The following is a 21,788-nucleotide window of genomic DNA, read 5'->3' on the forward strand; positions in this document are numbered from 1 at the left end:
CTAGGATGGTGCTTGCAGCCCTCACCATGAATTCAGGTAGTTGGGAGAAGAAGATTAGGTCATTTAGGTCACACAGCCATGACAGGCTGGTTTTTCTGTCAGCTGTATAGCCAGCTGCAACACCAGATCTCCTGCCTGTCCTTACCTCTCATGTGTGGAGCTTAACTGTCTTTCCTCTAAGAACAGTTAGTGTCACACACGCTTCACGTTTCTGTTGATGCGTCGCATCAGTTGTCACTGCCTCAGCATGTCCAAGTGCCTTCCCTGTAAGCTTCCTTGGAGCACAACTTAAACACTCTTGTGACTGAATCCAGTTCTGTTGAGTCTAAGCAGGAAGGAGAACTGAAGATAGTGAGCTTGCACATGGAGACCCAAAGCAGCAGTGCTTTTGCGAAATGTAAACAGATCCAGCAAGAAGAGAGAAAAGCTCTATAAAACGGTACACACAAGGGAAATGAGTAATTAGGCCGTCAGCTTCAGGCACAGACTTCCATAAGCAGCTGTAAGTCTTCCTAACCCTGCCAATCCAGGAGCAAGAATTAGGCAGGGAGGTAGGCCTTTATGTGCTGTGTATATAAGTGCATTGAAATTGAGTGTCATGTGCACAGGACCCCATTCCTTTCCATTTTGCCTGATATGCTCCTTCAGGGTAAAGGTATAAAACACATTTAAGGTTCTTTACCTTCTTCCCTGCAATAGTAATTGGCAGTTACTCAACCCCCGTGGGTATCATAAATAAGGAGCACACCAAGAGACTAGGTTGCTGCCATTAGATCGCAGTGGCTTTAGCTGGATTGAACTAGTGTCAACCAGTAGACAGTGTGAAGAATGTAATGATGTGCCCATGGTAAAATCGCCCCCAATTTATGCCCTAATTTTTGTCACAAAGGCCAGGCTTTCTCCTGACTAAGCAAATGGAGTTTGTATATTGATGTGTGCATTCAAAGGAGTGAGTCAGAAGATAGGTTGTCTACGTCAGGGCACCCTGAAGTAGGTGCTACGCTGAACTCTGGAACATCATTAGTAATGGCAAGAGAGACTGTGATGTATTGCTTCCTACCCTACATGGTAAGTACAGGAAGCGGACCAATACATGATTGTTCACTGCTCTCTTGATAAGACATGGAATTTATACCGACAGCACATGGTTACTTGGGTTTTGTTCTATTCTGGCAAAAGACACATGGCATAAAATGTACCGTCTTAACCACTGTTAAGTATACAGTAGTATAACTATATGCACATTGCTGTGCAACAGATCTCTAGAACTTTTCCTTCTTACAAAACTGAAGCTCTGTCCCCATTAAACATTCACTCCCCATCCCCTCTCCCAGCCCCTAGCACCCACCCTTCTACTCTGTCTCTATGAATTAGTGACTCCAGGGACCTCATGTGAGTGGTGGAATCATACAGGATCTGAACTTCTGTGTCTGGCCGATGTCAATGTGCATGATGTCCTCAAAGTTTATCCACCATGTAGCAGGTGTCAGTGTTTTCTTCCCTTTGAAGAATAAATAATACACCATTGTGGGATCCCTGGGTGGCGCAGCGGTTTGGCGCCTGCCTTTGGCCCAGGGCGTGATCCTGGAGCCGCGGGATCAAATCCCACGTCAGGCTCCCGGTGCATGGAGCCTGCTTCTCCCTCTGCCTATGTCTCTGCCTCTCTCTCTCTATGACTATCATAAATAAATAAAAAAATTAAAAAAAAGAATTCAAAGGCAATTCTTTAAAAAAAAAAAAAGATACACCATTGTGCAGATGGACCACATCATGTTTATCCCCTTACTCACTGATGGACACTTGGGATGGCTTTTGTGAACCATGCTGCTATGAACTTGAGTGTGAGAATCCCAGTTGATGGGGCACCTGGAGGGCTCAGTCAGTTAAGCCTCTGAGTCTTGATCTTAGCTCAGATCTTGATCTCAGGGTTGTGAGTTCAAGCCTCATGTTCATGGAGCTTACTTAAAAAAAAAATCAAAAAGTCACAGTTGCTTGTTTTTAAAAGAAAAAAACTCAATTTCCTGAATAAGAACTTTCTTGACTTTTAATATTCCATTACTAACATGTAAAAGGAGCACACCCAGCATTTGTACCACTAATATTTTTAACTTCCCTGTGGAGGTAGTGCTTTAATGGTTGTAGATAAAACAACCTTGCTCTAACCTGTCCTCTGTGAGGCTCAGCACAAGTAGAATAAATCACCTTTTAAATTCTCAGTGGCCATAAAAATGGAGACAAGTTTTGCTCTTCAGAATAGAGTAGCAAATAGGTCTCGTAGGCAGGTGATTTGATGAATGGAGAAGCAGGGATTGCCTGTTGTTCTGCTCTATATCCCTGAGGCAGTAGTCCTCAGGGCGCTGAAGGACAGAAAGGGAGCTAGAGGTCTCAGCTGAAGCAGGCCTGGGGCACACCGTCCTCAGCTCAACCTGGACCCTGGGTCCTGCATCCCAGAAATAACTGGGTAATCCCCTTTCCTCAGTGCAAAGTGGCCTGAGGATGAGTACTGGCTATAGACTCCTTGGGAAAGGCCCAGGGGCATTATGATAGTTTGCATTTGCTGTGGTTTGTGTAGTTGTTCCTCATAAGTACCTAGCTTCTCCTTCAGTCGGGGTCACAGATCCAAGACCAGCTCAGGTCTAGAAATGGAGCAAAGGACCGTGACTTCATGTTGGGGTGGCTTCCCTCAGCCCCTATTACTCATTCAATAATGACTTCTCTTGATTGTATAATTAGGTAATATCTTATTGGCTGCCTATTTGTCCCTTAGGAATACCTGCTTTTTAAATTTTTATTAACCATCTTCATGGCATTGTGGAGGTTACACCCCCTCAACACTCCAACCTTGCTGCTCTTACAAGAACTACATCCACCTTGCTTTTGATAATTAAGTGCAGCCACCTATGATTCTTGGATCCTGATATCCTTGTTGCTGTAATGGAGCCCATTCTATGATAGTGTCTCCTTTGCCTGCTCTGGCTTACAGAGCACAGACACTGCTGAGTTCCTTATTGAATCTGGTGCCCCCACCAGCCCAGTCCTCATTGATGTGGAGAATGGAGTGTCCCCAAACCTTTCTGTGAAATGTGGTTGACTGGTGTGTTGTTTCCAGCCTTATGAGGTACATTCACATTTGCATGCCCACTTCTCTGAGACTTGATTCCTTCTTCCATCATTTACCTCACCAGATAGGACGTTTATATTTCTTTCTTTTTAGGATTTTATTTATTCATGAGAGACACACACACAGAGAGAGAGAGAGAGAGAGAGAGAGAGAGAGAGAGAGAGAGGCAAAGACAAAGGCAGAGGGAGAAGCAGGCTTCATGCAGGGAACCTGACATAGGGCTCAATCCCAGAACTCCAGAATCATGCCCTGGGCTGAAGGCAGCGCTAAACCACTGAGCCAGCCGGGCTTCCTGACATTTATATTTCAATTAGTGTGGGTCACCACTTTTTCCAAACTTCCAAGAATCTTCCTAGATGCAAATTAGCACTGCCTCCCAGCATGTTAAATACTATGTCCTGGGAAAGTGCTTCTGTATTGATAAATCCTCCTTTAACCCATCTGATATTTTGCCCCTTGATGCAGCATATCCTGTTGGCACATCTTGGCTAGGTCGTGCAGCGCCTTCAGGATACAATCTCTTCTCTGGCCAGGCCCAGCTCTTCCTTGGCTGGGTTATATTGTGATTTGAACCCTCAAATCAGCCTGACAGCCAGAAGGGGACTGTAGCCTTTGATAGGACGAAGTAGACTACTACTGCAAGCCCAGAGCATTCAGAGGGACCTAGGGTTCAAAGATTTTTGAGTGTACCAACGTAGTTGTTCCCACCCCAGGTTTCAGGGTCCTTCTCCTTCTAGTTGGGCCCTGACCTTAGCATAGGAGATATGCTAGGATTGAGAATTCAACCTTTTCTGGAGCTCTGCTATCTACATCATTAAGTCTTGGACTTGACTCTCAGTTCCTCCTGCAAGACATGGGGTCTCTCTGAGTGCCACTAGAGAAGACCTGGGGGGGGCACCTTTCACCTTGAGTTGGTGATTAACCAACCTCAGCCTTCCTTTTCTTCTTCCAGTGCATTGATAGCATCCAGCGACAGCCACCTTGTCCCAGTGTCCTGATACTCACAACTTCCCCACACCTCCCAAATGCATCAGCTAATGTAATTCCTTCCACTGATAGCCCATACCAGTTTACCACTGTTAGTTTTTTTTTTAATTCATAGATGTCATTTTATTTTTTAAAAGGTATTATTTATTTATTCATGAGAGACAGACAGAGAGAGAGACAGAGAGAGAGGCAGAAACACAGGCAGAAAGAAGCAGGCTCCATGTAGGGAGCCCGATGTGGGACTCGATCCCAGGACTCCAGGATCACACCCTGAGCTGAAGGCAGACACTTAACCACTAAGCCACCCAGGCGTCCCCATAGGTGTCATTTTGGAAGACAGTTTTAGGTTTACAGGAAAACTTGGGCAGACAATAGAAAGATTTCCCATATACTCCCTCTCTTCTTGCACAATTTCCGGTATTACTACCATCTTGCATTGGTGAAGTACATTTGTTATGATCAATGAACCAATATTGATATGTTATTACCAACTAAAATCCACAGTTTATGTTAAAGTTGTCTCCTTGTGTTCTCCAGTTCTATTGGCTTTGATAAAAAACGTGTCATTTGACAAATGTATCCACAATTACATTATCATTCAGAATAGTTTCTGCCCTGGGACGCCTGGGAGGCTCAGCGGTTGAGCAGACGCCTTTGGCTCAGGGTGTGATTCTGCGGTCCTGCAATCAATTCCGCATTGGGCTCCCCACTGGGGTCCCTCTGCCTATGTCTCTGCCTCTTTCTATGTCTCTCATGAATAAATAAATAAAATCTTAAAAAAAAAAAGAATAGTTTCTGCCCCAAAAAATCTTTGGTGCTTCACCTATTCATTCTTCCCTTTGAAAACCCTGGGAGTCATTGATTTTTTTTGCTATCTCCATAATTTCACTTCTTCCAGACCATCATATGGTTGGAATCATACTGGGTGTAGCCTTTTCAGATTGCTTTTCTTCCCACTTATAATATGCATTTAAGGTTCCTCCATGTCTTCTAGTGTCCTGATAGCTCGTTTCTTTTCACTGCTGAATAATATTCCATTGTCTGGATGGACCATGGTTCATTGGTTCATCTATTGAAGGACATCTATGCAGGTTTTTGTGTGGATGAGCTGAAGGCAGATGCTCAACCACTCAGGCGAGGGAGCCACTCAGGTGTCCCTACGATTAGGTGGTTTTAAGTTATCCAGTTTGTGTAAATTTTTGTGAAAGGTGTGAAGTCTGTATCTAGATTCATTCTTTTGCATGTAGATGTCCAATTGTTCCTGCACAACTTGCTGAGAAAACTATTCTTCCTCCATTAAATTTCCTTTGCTCCTTTGTCAAAGATAAGTTGACTGTGTGGTCTGTTCCCAGGTTCTTTGTTCTGTCCCATTGATCTATTTGTCTGTTCTTTAGCTGATACCATGCTGGTGTTATTACTGTAGCTTCTTAGTAAGTCTTGAAGTCAGGCAGCATTAATAGCTTTAACAATTGTTTCACTATGCATGCCAGGGATTATCAAAGCTCAACCTCTGACCTCATTGCCAGCAGGCAGATGATCCAGCTCAAAGGTCCCATATTAGATTTTCCTTTTTGGGACTACTTTTGGTACCAACTGTCACTCCCTGAAAACAGACTTTAAGATGGAGAGTTGCTGCAGGAGCTTACTAAGCAGTGCCTTCATGAACAACACCTGTAAGGACATGAGGGAAGTAGGGTAGAGCAGAGGGTGAGGTTGAAGTGCAATATAGCTGTAGCAGACTGACTATACACTAAGAGTGTGGGGCTGGATGCCCTTTCTTGGTAGTTCTAAGTTGAGGCAAAGGTGCTGGGCCATTGCGGCCCTACATCAATGAGTTATTTAGTGCAGGTTCTCTCACTTTAGTGAATTTCCCTTGGAAAGAGATGCATTTGGAGGCATGAGCTTTGATCTTGATGCACTCTGGATGGTGCATCACACTGTCTACTACACAATCCTTTAGATCTCAGCAGAAATTCTCCACTTATAGATGAAGCTTGAGGTTACATGATTTGCCTGGGTTACTGCACTGTTATGAGATCTTTTAAGCTATTAACAAAATCTGGAGGCCTACCTCTGCACCATGAAGGTTGCTGGTAGTAGAGAATTTAAAATTAATCTACATTTTAAAATATTAGCCTAGCATTTAGGATAGGAATTGTGGTTTCTTGCCCAAAGAAAGAATGGGTAGGAAGGGAAAAAATATAGAAGAATTATTTGAACGGCTTCCTGTAGCTAATCTGGTCTCAGGACCTCCATAGGCAGGGGTACCTGCTTGCTTGGTGTTCCAGTCAGGCTTGGTTATATTGTCACCAATCAAATTGTCAGGAAAAAGATTAGAATTGCTTAATCAAGCAAGGACAAAGGCTAGGAGATGAACTGCCCTTCTGCCAATATTAATAGAAGCAAGGATTAGAAATTAGTTGGTGGCTTAACTGATATTTTTAGAATTCCACTTGAAAGGGATAAGGATTCTAAAAACAGGAAAGTGGTAAATGCTACATAAGTCAGTAAAGGATCATAGTTAGCTTCATGTCCTTTGTAAAGAAACTATTACAAATTATGTGGGAGGATTAAGCTATAAAATTGCTTGAAAAGCAGAATGTGATCTGAGACAGGCAGCCTAGATTTATGAGAGGAAACATGCCCATAAGTTGTGTTGGAGATTTTAAAAGATATTATATTTATGACAGACAATGAGAATGCTTTGTGTAGCCTGTATCTGTGAAGAATTTGAAAATGCTGTACTTAAAGATTTATTCTGAAGGTAAGAAGTGGAAAAAGATGCAAAAGGAAATCCTGCATTTCCAAAGCACTGCATCTTCATGCAGATGCTCATTCCAGCTACATTGGTAGCAAAGAATGATTTGTTAATTATCCCCTATGCCATGCATGGAGCCTAGCACAGAGAGAAGGCTTGGTTGTTGATTACTATCTGCATGAACAGATGGATTAATCTTGTTTCACAGTATCTATTTAAGCAGGAAATCTAAGCAGTGAGGAATGACTCCTACATGTTGTTAAAATCACTCTTCTTACCATTTATTTAAATTGGAAAGAGCAAGGATGTCTTCCCATGAAGGATAACCAGCTTTGTAGGGTCCTTGTTGAAGCTTTGTCCAAGGATGAGGTCTTTTGGAGAGACAACTAGTGAATGTCTTCTGGGCAAACAAAACCACCGATGGGCAATGGAAACCTTCATCCAGGAGTATATGAAGGTCTCAGCAAGCAGGGCTGAGATAGAAAGAGGCAAGCCTGTTGTTCCATGGGCAAAAGGGGACAGCCACTAGGGATCTAGGTTTTCAGGAAGAGCAATGCTCAGCAGGTGGATGGGAGTCCCTAAGTCAGGACATTAGGGTAGTGCTGCCAAGAAGACAGGTGTGGTGGGAGCTGTATGACCTTCAAATCAAGTGCTCTGTGGCTCCTGTTAGGGAAATAGGGTGCCCAGGAACAGATCCAGATCTCCAAGTCAGTATAGTCAGGTGGCCCAGCTCTCCCAGGAATGAAGAGTCATGGAAAAAAATGAATAAATGAACCATGACCAGAAACAAGATGAGAATGTGCCCCCCTCATTCCTCCTATTTGACATGATCCTGGAAGTCCAAGCTAATGCAATAAGACAGGAAAAAGAAATAAAGCATACAGTTGAGAAGGAAGAAATAAAACTGTCTTTGCAGATGGTATGATTGTCAAAAACCCCAAAGAATTGACTAGCTAACTAAATAAATAATAAAAATTCTGAAACTAACAGCAATTATAGCAAACTTGCAGGATACAGAGTTAATATACACAAATTAATTGTTTTCCTATATATCATCGATGAGTAATTAGAACTTCAAGTTAAAAATGCAATGACAGGGATCCCTGGGTGGCACAGCTGTTTGGCGCCTGCCTTTGGCCCAGGGCGCGATCCTGGAGACCCGGGATCGAATCCCACATCGGGCTCCTGGTGCATGGAGCCTGCTTCTCCCTCTGCCTGTGTCTCTGCCTCTCTCTCTCTCTCTCTGTGACTATCATAAAAAAATTAAAAATGCAATGACATTTACAAAGTGGACAATGCAAGTGAACCTGCAACTCTCACCTTGAGGTATTTGCTATTCCCTCTACCTAGAAGGTTTTACTCCCAGGTGTCCATATGACTAAGTCCTTCACATCCTTCAAATCTTCTCTCAAAAAGTTATTTTTTCTCGAGGATTCTGGGACGATGGCAGAGTAGGAAACATCAGGAATCAGTTTTCCCACCTAGACAACAATTGAACTGGAAGGCACTGTCTGATGTAACTCTTTTGGAACTCTGAAGACTACTGAAGGCTTGCAACTTTCATGGGAAGCCTTAGATAGCAAATTGCAATTAATTTTGGTCAATTTCAACTCTTGGTACAGTGGTAGCTACCCATTCCCCCACCCCCAGACCAGTGTCAGGCACCTGTCCACACATTTCTGGAGCAGCTGTCATGCAGGTTGTGGGAGCTAGGGTGAATACCCACCAAATATCAAGGATCTATCCTCTGATTGCTAATTGCTGTTTTTGATCACAGAGGTACCAAAATGATAATGGCCATTGTTGCTGTACTCCACCCCTGTATTGTGGCAAGCCCTTTCCCCTTCTAGTTGACTTCCAGAGGATTTAAAGGGCTCACACCCTTCCCCCCTCCTTCATTTCTTTCTCTTTTTCCCCTTTTGGAAGTCAGACATTGAAGACTAAGATGTTCAAAAGCAACTTTTTGTATAAAGGAAAATTAGAAAGTGACTGTGTGTGCCCAGGGGAAGACTCAGGCTCAGAAAAGACCTGAGAAGACTTTAAGTCTATAGCTCAGATCTTTGGTGCAGAGACAGGCTGCAATAATAGAAAAACAAACAAACAAACAAACCCACACAATAACCCAAAGCAGCAAACCCTGGGAAAGGGGAAGATTCGGGTTTCAAGAGTTACCACATTATTAGATTCAAATGTCCAGTTTTCAACAAAAAAAATCACAAAGTATACATAGAAATAAGAAAGTATGGGGCAGCCCTGGTGGCTCAGTGGTTTAGGGCTACCTTTGGCCCAGGGCGTGATCCTGGAGATCTGGGATCAAGTCCCACATCTGGGTCCCTGCATGGAGGCTGCTTCTCCCACTGCCTGTGTCTCTGCTTCTCTCTCTCTCTCTCTCTCTCTCTCTCTCTCTCTCTGTCTCTGTGTGTGTGTGTGTGTGTGTGTGTCTCTCATGAATAAATAAATAAAATCTTAAAAAAAAGAAAGTATGGTCCATTCAAAGGAAAAAAATTAAAGAAAGTATTCCTGAAAAAGACCTGGTGGCAGATCTACTAGACGAAGACTAAAACAACTGTCTTCAAGATGCTCAAAGAAGTAAAGGAAGACGTTGAGAAAAATCATGAAAATGATGTATGAGCAAAATGGAAATATCAATAAAGAAATAGAAAACCTAAAAAGAAACTAGAAATTCTGGAGCTGAAAACACAACTGAATTGAAAATTCTCCACAGAGATTCAAAGGCAGATGTAAGCAGCCAAAAGAAAGAACCAGCAAACCAAAAAAGAAGATGATGGAAATTATTCAATTTGAGGAATAGAAAGTAAAAAGATTAAAGAAAAGCAAACGGAGCCTAAGGGACCTGTGGAACAACACAAACAACCAATATATGAATTATGGAGTCCCAGAAGAAAAAGAAAGGAGCAGGGAAAATATTTGAAGAAATAATGGCTGAAAACTTCCCAAATGTGATGAAAGACAAGAATATAAACATCAAAGAAGGTCAATAAACTCTTAAGTAAGATGAACTGAAAGAGACCCACACTGGGACACAACCAAACTTTAAAAAGCCGAAGGCAGGGATCCCTGGGTGGCGCAGCGGTTTGGCGCCTGCCTTTGGCCCAGGGCGCGATTCTGGAGACACCGGATCGAATCCCACGTCGGGCTCCCGGTGCATGGAGCCTGCTTCTCCCTCTGCCTATGTCTCTGCCTCTTTCTCTCTCTGTGTGTGACTATCATAAAATAAATAAAAATTAAAAAAAAAAAGCCGAAGGCAAAGAATCTTAAAACAGCAAGAGAGAAGCAACTCATCATATATATAAGAGATCTTCAGTAAGATTACAAGCATATATTCCATCAGAAATTTTGGAGGCCAGGGGTGCCAGGGTGGCTCAGTCAGGTAAGTATCTGACTTGATTTCAGCTCCAATTATGATCTCAGGTCTGTGACATTGAGCCCCATATCTGGCTCTGCACTGGGCATGGAGCTTACTGAAGATATATATATATATCTCTCTCTAATGCCCCCATAAATAAATAAATAAATAAATAAATAAATAAATAAATAAATAATTTTTAAAGTAAAGAAGAATTTAAACCAGTTCAAAAAATAGAAATGGAAAAAAAACTTCCAAACACTTTCTATGAGGCCAGCATTAGCTTGATCACAAAACCAGACAAAGACCCTATCAAAAAGTAGAATTACAGACCAATATCCCTCATGAACATGGATGCAAAAATTCTCACCAAGATACCAGCCAATAGGATCCAACAGTACATTAAAGAGATTATTCACCATGACAAAATGAGATTTATTCCTGGGCTGCGAGGGTGGTTCAACATCTGCAAATCAATCAATGTGATACACTACATTAATAAAAGAAAGGATAAGAACCATATGATCTTCTCAATAGATGCAGAAAAAGCATTTGACAAAGTACAGCATCCTTTCTTGATCAAAACTCTTCACAGTGTAGGGATAGAGGGAACATACTTTAATATCATAAAAGCCATATATGAAAAGCCCACAGCAAATATCATTCTCAATGGGGAAAAACTGAGAGCTTTTCCCCTAAGATCAGGAACACTAAGGGATATCCACTCTCACCACTGTTCAAAACAGTACTAGGAGTCCTAGTCTCAGCAATCAGACAATAAAAATAAATAAAAGGCATCCGAACAGGCAAAGAAAAAGTCAAACTCTCACTCTTTGCAGATAACATAATATTCTGTGTGGAAAACACAAAAGACTCCACCCCAAAATTGCTAGAACTCATACAGGAGGTCAGCCAAGTGGCAAGATATAAAATCAATGCACAGAAATCAGCTGCATTTCTATACACAAATGGCGAGACAGAAGAAAGAAATCAAAGAGTCTATCCCATTTACATTTGCATCAAAAATCATAAGATACCTAGGAATAAACCTAACCAAAGAGACAAAGGATTTGTACTCTGAAAACTATAGAACACTCATGAAAGAATTTGAGGAAGACACAAAAAATGGAAAAAAAACCTTCCATGCTCATGGATTGGAAGAACAAATATTGTTAAATTGTCTATACTATCTAGTGCAATATATACATTCAATACAATCACTATCAAAATACCATCAACTTTTTTTTTCACAGAGCTGGAACAAATAATCCTAAAATTTGTATGGAATCAGAAAATACCCCAAATAGTCAAAGGAATGTAGAAAAAGAAAACCGAAGCTGGTGGCATCACAATTATGTACTTCAAGCTATATTCCAAAGCTGTAATCATCTAGACAGTATGTGGTACTGTCACAAAAACAGATCCATAGATCAAGGGAATAGAATAAAGAAAACCCAGAAATGGACCCTCAACTCTATGATGAACTGATCTTTGACAAAGCAGAAAAGAATATCCAATGGAAATAAAAAGACGGTCTCTTCAACAAAGGGTATTGGGAAAATTGGACAGTCACATGCAAAAGAATTAAACTGGACCATTTCCTCATACTATACACAAAAATAGACTCAAAATGGATGAAAGACTAAATGTGAGACAGGAATCCATCAAAATCCTAGAGGAGGAGAACACAGGCAGCAACCTCTGTGACCTCAGCCACAGCAACCTCTTGCTAGGCATTTCTCCAAAGGCAAGGGAAACAAGACAAAAATGAACTATTGGGACTTCATTAAGATAAAAAGCTATTGCACAACAAAGAAAACAGTCAACAAAACCAAAAGACAACCCACAGAATGGGAGATGTTTGCAAATGTCTTATTGGATAAAGGGCTAGTACCTAAAATCCATAAAGAACTTATCAAACTCAACACCCAAAGAACAAATAATCCAATCAAGTGATGGGTAGAAGATACAAACAGATATTTCTCCAAAGAAGACATACAAATAGCTGACAGACACATGAAAAAAATGCTCGACATCACACCGCATCAGGGATATACAAACCAAAACCACAACAAGAAACCACCTCACACTGGTCAGAATGGCTAAAATTAACAAGTCAGGAAATGACAGATGGGTGAGGATGCAGAGAAAGGGGAACCCTCTTACACTGTTGGCGGGAATTCAAGCTGGTATAGCCACTCTGGAAATCAGTATGGAGGTTCCTCAAACAGTTAAAAAGAGAGCTACCGTATAACACAGGAAATGCACTGCTAGGTATTTACTCCAAAGATACAAATGCAGTGATCCAAAGGGGCATCTGCACCCCAATGTTTATGGCAACAATGTCCACAATAGCTAAACTGTGGAAAAATCCCAGACGTCTATCAACAGACGAATGGATAAAGAAGATGTGAGACATATATGTACGATGGAATATTCCTCAACCATTAAAAAAATTTAAAAAAATATTGCCATTTGCAATGATGTAGATTGAACTAGAGGGCATTATGTTAAGTGAAATAAGTCAGAGGAAGGAAATTATCATATGATTTCACTCATATGTAGAATGTAAGAAACAAAACAGGAACATAGGGGAAAAATAAAACAAGATGAAATCAGAGAGAGAGACAAACCATAAGAGACTCTTTTTTTTTTTAATCTTTTTTTTTTATTTATTTATGATAGTCACAGAGAGAGAGAGAGGCAGAGACACAGGCAGAGGGAGAAGAGCAGGCTCCATGCACCGGGAGCCTGACGTGGGATTCGATCCCGGGTCTCCAGGATCGCGCCCTGGGCCAAAGGCAGGCGCCAAACCGCTGCGCCACCCAGGGATCCCAAGACTCTTAATCATAGGAACAAACTGAGGAATGCTGGAGGGGAGGAGGTTGGGAATGGGGTAATTGGGTGATGGGCATTAAAGAGAGTATGTGATCTAATGAGCACTGGGTGTTATATGAGACTGATGAATCACTGAACTCTACCTCTGAAATGAATAATATGTTATATGTTAATTAATTGAATTTAAGTAATAAAAGAAATACTAGCAAGCCAAAATCAGCAAAGCCTTAAAAGGATTATATGCCTTGATCAAGAGATATTTATTCCTGCAAGGTAAGGATTGTTTAACACACAAAAATTTTCAGTATAATGCATCACATTTACAGAATGAAATAAAAAAAAAAACCATGATCTCAGTTGATGCAAAAAAGGCATTTGACACACCTCAATACTCTTTCCTGATAAAAAACACTTGACCAGCTAGGAATAGAAGGATTATCTCATAATATGATATAATAAAAGTCATATGTGAAAAACCCACAGCAAACATTGTACTAGATACTGAAAGACTGAAAGCTTTTCCTTTAAGATCTGGAACAAGGCAAGGATGTACACTTTTGCTGCTTCTTTTCAACATATACTGGAAGTTCTAGTCATAGCAATTAGACAAGAAAAATGAATAGGCATCCAAACTGGAAAGAAAGAAGTAAAATGGTCTGTTTGCAGATGATATGATTGTATATATAGAAAATCCTAAAGATTCCCATTAAAAAACTGCTATAATAAATGAAATCACCAAAATAGTAGGATGCAAAGTCAGGACACAAAATGAGTTGCATTTCTTTTTTTTTCTTTAAGATTTTATTTATTTATTCATGAGAGACACACAGAGAGAGAGAGAGAGAGGGGCAGAGACACAGGCAGAGGGAGAAGCAGGTTCCATGGGACTCGATCCCAGGACTCCAGGATCACGCCCTGGCCTGAAGGCAGGCGCTAAACTGCTGAACCACCCAGGGATCCCATGAGTTGCATTACTATATGCTAACCCTGAATAATCTGAAAAGGAAATTACAAAAAGAATTCCACTTATAATAGTATCAAAATAATAAAATATTTAGAAATTAATTTAATCAAAGGGATGAAAGAAGTACAATGAGAACTATAAAACATTGTTGAAGGAAATGAAAGAAGACATAAAGAAATAGAAGTATAGCCTATGTTCATAGGTTGGAAGACTTAAAATTGTTAAGCTATCAGTACTATCCAAAATGATCTAAAGATTCAGTGCAGTCCTTTTTATGATGATATTTTCTGCAAAAATGAAAAAAAAATCCTAAAATTCATACGGAATCTCAAGGGACCCCAAATAGCCAAAGCAATCTTGACAAAAGAACAAACCCAGAAAACTCATGCTTCCTGATTTCAAAACTCACTACAAAGCTACAGTCATCAGTATAGTGTGCAGTGACATAAAGAGACATACAGAGCAATGGGATAGAATGGAGAAGAGCCCAGAAAGTCTTCCACATATGGTCAAATGATGTTTGACAAGGATGTCAAGACCATTCAGTGGGGAAAGGACATTTTCTTCAAGAAATGGCGATGGGGACACTGGACATCCACATTCAAAAGAATGAAGTTGGACTCTCATATAATACCATATATGAAAATTCACTCACTTTGAATGGCTCAAAGATTGGGATGGAAGACCTAAAACCATGACACTCTTAGAAGAAAACTTAGGATTAAAGGATCATAGCATTGGGTATGGTGATGAATTATTTGATCTGATGCCAAAAGTGCAGGCAACAAGAAAACAAACAGAGAAATAAGACTTCATAGGAATTGAAAATTTTGTGCTTCAAAAGAGATTATAGAGCAAAAAGGCAACCCACAGAAAACATATCTAACGAAGGATTAATATCCAGAACAGATAGAACTTCTAAAACTTAGCAACAAAAACCCCAAACAATCTGATTTTAAAATGGGCAAAGAACTTAGACATTTCTCCAAAGAAGATGTACAGATGGCCCATAAGCACATGAAAAGATGCTCTGCATCACTCATCATCAGGGAGATGCAGATCAAAACCACAAGGAGAGACCACCTTATACCTGTTAAGGATGACTACCATTTAAAAAAAGAGAAGAAGTGTGCCTGGTTGGCTCAGTTGGTGGAGCACGTGTCTCTTGATCTCTGGATCCTGAGTTCAAGCCCTATGTTGGGTATAGAGATTACTTAAATAAATAAATCTTTAAAAAAATAAAATTTAAATTTTTAAAAAAGAAATAACATATTGGAGAGTATGTGGAGAAATTGGAACATGTGTACTCTTTGGTGTGAATGTAAAATGGTACAACCACAGTGGAAAACTGTATAGTGGCTCCTCAGAAAGTTAAAATTATCATCTGACCCAGAAATTCCACTTCTGGCTATATACTCAAAAGAACCAAAAGCAGCATCTCAAAGAGGTATTTGCACAACCATATTCATAGCAGCATTATTCATGATAGCCAAGAGATGGAAGCAGCCCAAGTGCCCATCAAAAGGTGAGTGGATAAGTAAACTGTGGTCCATCCATACAATGAAATATCTCTCAGCCTTAAAAGGAAGGAAGTTCTGACGCCTGCTACAACATGGATGACTCTTGAGGACATTTTGCTCACTGACATAAGCCAGTCACAAGAAGACAAACACTGTTGGATTCCGCTTACTTGTAAGTACTCAGAGTGGTCAAATCAAAGACAGAAAGTAGAATGGTTGCCAGGGACTTGGAGAAGCAGGGAAGGTATATTTTGATTGGTATAGTTTCAGTTTTACTTTACAAAAAAAGTTCTGGAGGTGGATAGTGGTGGTAGTTGTATAACATTATGAATGTGTATGATGCTACTGAACTTTGCACCTCAAAATAGTTAAGATGGTAAATTTTGTCATCTGTATTTCACCACAATATTTAAAAATCTGTCTTTCCAGTGAGGCCAACCTTCATCAACCTCACTGTGATCACTGCCCTGGCAAGTGTTCCCTGTGTCCCCTTATTTTACCTCTACTACTTCTTACTATGTAACATACCATTCCCTTACTTCTTCATCTCATGCACTGGATGTGTTTTTCACTCAACAGCATTCTGGCACACAGAAATGCTCAATAAATATTCATTTATAAAAGCTTTATTGAGATATAAGTCACAAACCATACAACCTGCTTACTTAAAGTGCGCAATTCAGGGATTTCTGTATATTCACGAGGCTGTGCAACCTTCACTGCTGTCTAACTCCAGCATGTTGTCATGATCTCAGACAGAAACCCCCTGCCCACTAGAGGTCATCTTCCATAACCCCAGGTCCCCCAACTCCTGGCAACCACTGATCCACTTTCTGCCTCTGGGGCTATGGGAATGGACTCATCCCGTGTGTGTTCTTTTGTGGCTGGCTCCTTTCACTAGGCATGATGCTTTCGAAGTTTGCTCATGTAAAACACACCAGTACTTCATTTCTGTCTCACTTTTTTTTCTCATCTGTCCATTTGGCTCACCTGCCCAGACTTAGTACCACAATCCAGGATGCCCAATGCAGGAGGACCACACCACTACTCCAGAAATGGACATTTGGCCTGCTAATCTTCAAGACTAAACTAGTTATTCTTCAAGACTTCTTCAAGACTATTCCTCATTTTCTTCTACCAGGGTTGATTTTCCATTTTACATGCTCCTGGAAGACACTGGGAAAGTAGATCTAAACCTCCCAGCCAATGCACTAGGAAGTCAAACCCACTTTACTCCTGCCACCAAGTGGTTAGAGGTAAGCATGACACCAATCCAGACTGGACGGACCAGACCCCAGAGGGATGAAGAAACTGAGCCAGGCTTGATATTCTTGTGAGGTAAGCACAGAAACTTAACCTCATTTTCAGAGTGGGGCATGCTTGCTTTGGCTGAAGATGTTTCCAAATCCAAGCCGGCCTTTTTTATGATTGTGGTTCAAGGTTGTCTCAACCACTTATAAACTGAGCTGGTTGTCAGAACTACTGTGGACGTTTAAAACATAGACATGCCAAAGCCCATCTCAGCCTAATGAATTAGAATTTCCAGGATTGCAACCCAGGCCTCTGTATTTTAAAAATCTCGATATGTTGAGAACCACTGTGCTGAATTATAAGTTCAACACTTAATGCCTGCTCCTGGCACATGGCTGGCACACCAAAAGTACACAGGTACACGGATTGAATGAATGAATGGATTCAGTGAAAGAACAAATGGCTGAATATTGTAAGGATTTTTATAAAACAGACTTTTTTACATTGAGGTTAAATAACAAAATATGCCATTTTAAACTGAACAATTTAATGGCATTTAGTACATTCATAATATTGTACAACCATTCCAAAATATTTCCATCATCCCAGAATGAGGCCCCATACCCATTAAGCAGTTACTCCTCATTCCTGCTCCTCAGAGCCCCTGACAGCCACTAATCTACTTTGTCTCCGTGTGTTTGCCAGTTCTGGACATTTCAGTAAATGGAATCACACAAGATGTGTTCACTTTTATCTGGTTTTTCTCACTGAGCATAATGATTTCAAAGTCCATCTTCATTGTAGAATGGATCAGCACTCCACTCCTTTTTGTGGCTGAATAATATTCCATCCTATGTAGAGAGCATGTTTGTTATTTAGCTGTTGATGGACACATGGAACAGTTTTCATGCAAAGTTAGCTGGTGGAGGATTTGCCCCACAAGATCATTTTCTGGCTTGATGCATGTGAATCTGATGAACCCCTATCTTGCTCATTCTGGGGTCTGTGGTCTAGCCTACAGAAGGCTGTTTTGTGGCATGAAAGGGAATGACTGACATGTGATATTTATGGAGAAACAGAAGTTAGCCTCAGTATGTAACTTCTGAGGGAAGTCTCACACCTTCTTCAGAAAGCTCTATATGTTTGAAGCTTTTCTGGTTTCTTTGATTTTTGCCTCTAGCACCCTACTCTAGCCCAGGATCCTCCTCAAAAGGGCTAAGCACCCACTCATCCTGGTACATGTTGCCAGTGATCCTCTCTGGCTGAGTCTGCTGCACACTGGCAGGCCTTGGGTCATCAGTCCCAGGTCTCCAGGGGGGCTTCACAGGGCCTTCAAGTCATACTCATTACCTGCCCTCCAGCCTGTGAGGACGGGGACCCCAGCAAGCTACTGCTAACAGGCTTTTGGCCCACAAACCTAAGACCCTGTTAAGTAACAGCACAAGAAAACCTGGGAAATATTTCCCAAGACCCCTTTTGTAGGATACTGTCATTTCCTCTTGTCTTCAGGATTCCTGTGAGTGTAAGGCCCCTGAAACCCACAACTACTTGAAATTTGGGTATAAATTACCTACAGTGAAGTATACAACTCTTAAACATACAACTTAGTGAATTGTAATATATATATACATATATATATACACACACATATATACGTCTGCATCCTCCCTCCCTAATTGTGTTGATCATCTGCAGCCCCTGAAAGCCTCCTCCAGTTGCCTGTGCACTGGATTCCACTCCCAGAGGAAAACCATGTTCTGATCTCCATCACCATCCAGTAGTGCTGCTTGTTCTGAACTTCACTAAATGGACTTGTAAAAATATACAATTTGAGTCAGGATTAAGTTATGTCTTTGAGATTCATCCATGTGGTCATCTACAGTATGGTTTGTCTTATCCAATTATTGTGTGGTATTCCACTCTGTGTACATGTCACAGTTCACTTACCATATCCAGTGCTGATGGACATCTGGGTTGTTTCCATTTTGACTGCTGTGAGTCCCATGCTCTGGCCATTCTTATCTGCTGGGGTCACATTCCCTCATTCCTGTTGGGTGTATATGCAAGAGTGGAACTATGGGTGGAGTCCAGTGTTCATTTGTTCACTCATTCAACAACATTTACTGAGCATATATTACATATGAGGCCCAGCCTTAAGGCACAGAGCAAGAACAAATTCCCTGTTCCCAGGAGCTTCATCAGTAGTTGTGGTTGAAATAGTAGATAAGGATTGTAGGCATTTGGGGCCACCACCTCACCGTACACCTCTTGTCTGCCTCAGTCTCCCTACCTGCCATGCAATACTGATGGGAACACCTGTCAGTGTGGTGATGCTCACCAAGGTGACAATGTATTGGCAGTGTTGCTGGCCTGGATGTCCACAGCCCTGTCAACAGAGCCTTTGTTGCTTGGAGGAGCCTTGACTCCTCCCATCCAACCCTCAGCCCCCAACAGAGCAAACTGGCTGAGAAGTTGGCACCTAAGTCACACGCAGCCAGTCGACAAGCTGGGTAAGATCTTAGGGGCCCCACCCCAGGGAACAGAGGCAGTTAGTTTCTCAGTCCTGGGGTGCAGAGTGGAGCTGAGCCAGAATCTGAACAGAGGCCACCAGTGCAGAGGCATGGCAGTGACCAACTGTACCTGTAACTGTGGAGAAGACATGGAGTAAACAGATGCTAGGAGAGGGTCAGGGGCCTGGGGTGGGGGGGAGGGTCTGAGGTCCTAGGGGAGACTTGGAGAGTCCCTGTGGGCCTTAGATCCATGCCCAATTCTCCCAGTGATTCCCTACAACTGACAGATCTTCTCTGGAGCTTGCCTGACCAAGCCCCTGTACCTTGATGGAAACAATGTCTCCACATACCCTGGATTTTTGGCGAGGTTGAGGTCGAGGTCAGGGTCGAGGTCGGGTGCAAGACTAGATGCTCCTGCATGCCATTCTCTGTTTTTTCCTTGGACCCTTTACATTTCAGATTAATTTCCTTCTTGAAAATCAACCTTCCAAAATTAAGTCCACCCAAGTTCCCAAGTAAAATGAAAAGCCATTTTTCTTGCAAATCTTATATGAACATAATTTAATATAAGGCATAAACTAATAAACTAAAGATCATATATTACAGCAGTAGCACAATAAAAAACAAGCCACTATAAGAGACAAATGAACAGTATTTTCGCCAAGGGGAAAAGCAAAATAGAAATGAGATGTGAGTTATATTCTGTGTATAAATAACTTTAAAGAGAAATAATAAAGATGACTTTTGTAACTTTCAGTATATTTGGGGAGAGATTATTTAATTGAGGTAAAATAAGAGGTGGTAAGTTTAGCTGAAGCTTTGCATAATCAGGATTAAGTTAGTTTCCTAAGAAAGGCACAATAAGCAAGTATCATTGTATAGAATTTTTAAGATTTCGGAGATATATAACATTTCTACATTTCTTTGTGTTTGACTGCCACAGACTTCAGCAGGGCAGTTCTCCCTTCATGACAGGGAGGTGAAAGGTGACAAGTGGTCTTTAAAACTTTAAAATTTCCTATAAAATCTCATTAAATAAAATACTGCTGAGCAATAAAAAAATGAACTATTGATATGCATGACAACTTGGACACACCTTCAGAGAATTATAGTGCATGAGAAAAGCCCACCCCAGAAGGTCACACACCATATGATTCCATTTATATAACATTCTTGAAATGAAAGATTACGGAACAGGAATGGACGAACTGTTGCCAGGGTTAAGGTTGGAGGGAGGGAGGTGTGGTCATAAAAGCAGGGACCCTTCTTTTGGTGGTAATGAGTGTTCTGTCTCTTGACTCTTGGTGGTGGACACATGAACCTCTGCTTGTGACAGAACCCATGCATCCCAATGCACACTCATGTGCAAGTGAGCAGACGTAAATTTGGGTAAACCTGAGTAGGAGCGGTGGATTGCATCAATGTTGATACATCAGGATCCCGGTTGATAATACACTATGGTTTTGCAAGGAAACCAGAAAATGGTAGACAGGATCTCTCTGGGGCATCTTAGAATTGAGTGTATAAATGCAGTGATCTCACGGTAAAAAGTTTAATTTTAAAAAAGCAAGAAGAGAGGCGCCTGGGCCTCAGTCAGTTGAACGCCCAACTCTTGGTTTCGGCTTAAGTGGTGGTCTCAGGGTGGCAGGTTCAAGCTCTGCATGGGGCTCTGCGCTCAGTGTGGGGTCTGCTTGAGATTCTCCCCCTCTCTGTCTGCCCCTCACCTCACTCTTGCACTCGCGCTCTCTCTCTCTAAAATAAAATAAATAGGGCAGCCTGGGTGGCTCAACGGTTTAGCGCTGCCTTCAGCCCAGGGCATGATCCTGGAGACCTGGGATCAGGTCCTGGGTCAGGCTCCCTGCCTGGGGCCTGCTTCTCCCTCTGCCTGTGTCTCTGTCTCTGTCTCTCTCTCTCTCTGTTTCTCATGAATAAATAGATAAAATCTCTAAAAAATATTAAAAAATAAAATAAATATTTTTAAATTAAAATAAAATAAAAAAACAATAGGAGAGGGGTGTGTGTCTGACTCAGTTGGTAGAGCATGTGACTTTTGATATCAGGGTTGTATGTTCAATCCCCACATTGGGCATGGAGACTACTTTAAAAATAAACAGATAAATAAATAAATACATAAATAAGCAGGAAGGAACTCTCCGTAGAGTCCAGCCCTCCAGGGCACCCACATGGATTGTAAGGTAGGAAGGGAAGCTGAGACAGAATCCTTCAGGCTCTGCTTGGGGTACGTGCCTGGTGTCAGCTTCCTGTGGCACAGCTGTCTTGCCTCTATACATGTGAGAATCTGGGTGCTTGGCTTGGCTGGTGGCAGACCCAGGGAAGCTCCTTCCAGCTGCCAGTCCAACTCTGCTGCTGGCCCAGGCTGCCACCCTTCTGTCTCAGATATTTTTAGGGCTTGCTGAGGGGAATACTTTTGCCAACATTTCCAGGTTCATTACTATTAATTTGCTGGTGCCC

Source organism: Nyctereutes procyonoides, unplaced genomic scaffold (genome assembly GCF_905146905.1).
Source record: "Nyctereutes procyonoides isolate TBG_1078 unplaced genomic scaffold, NYPRO_anot_genome, whole genome shotgun sequence".
Taxonomy (NCBI): domain Eukaryota; kingdom Metazoa; phylum Chordata; class Mammalia; order Carnivora; family Canidae; genus Nyctereutes; species Nyctereutes procyonoides.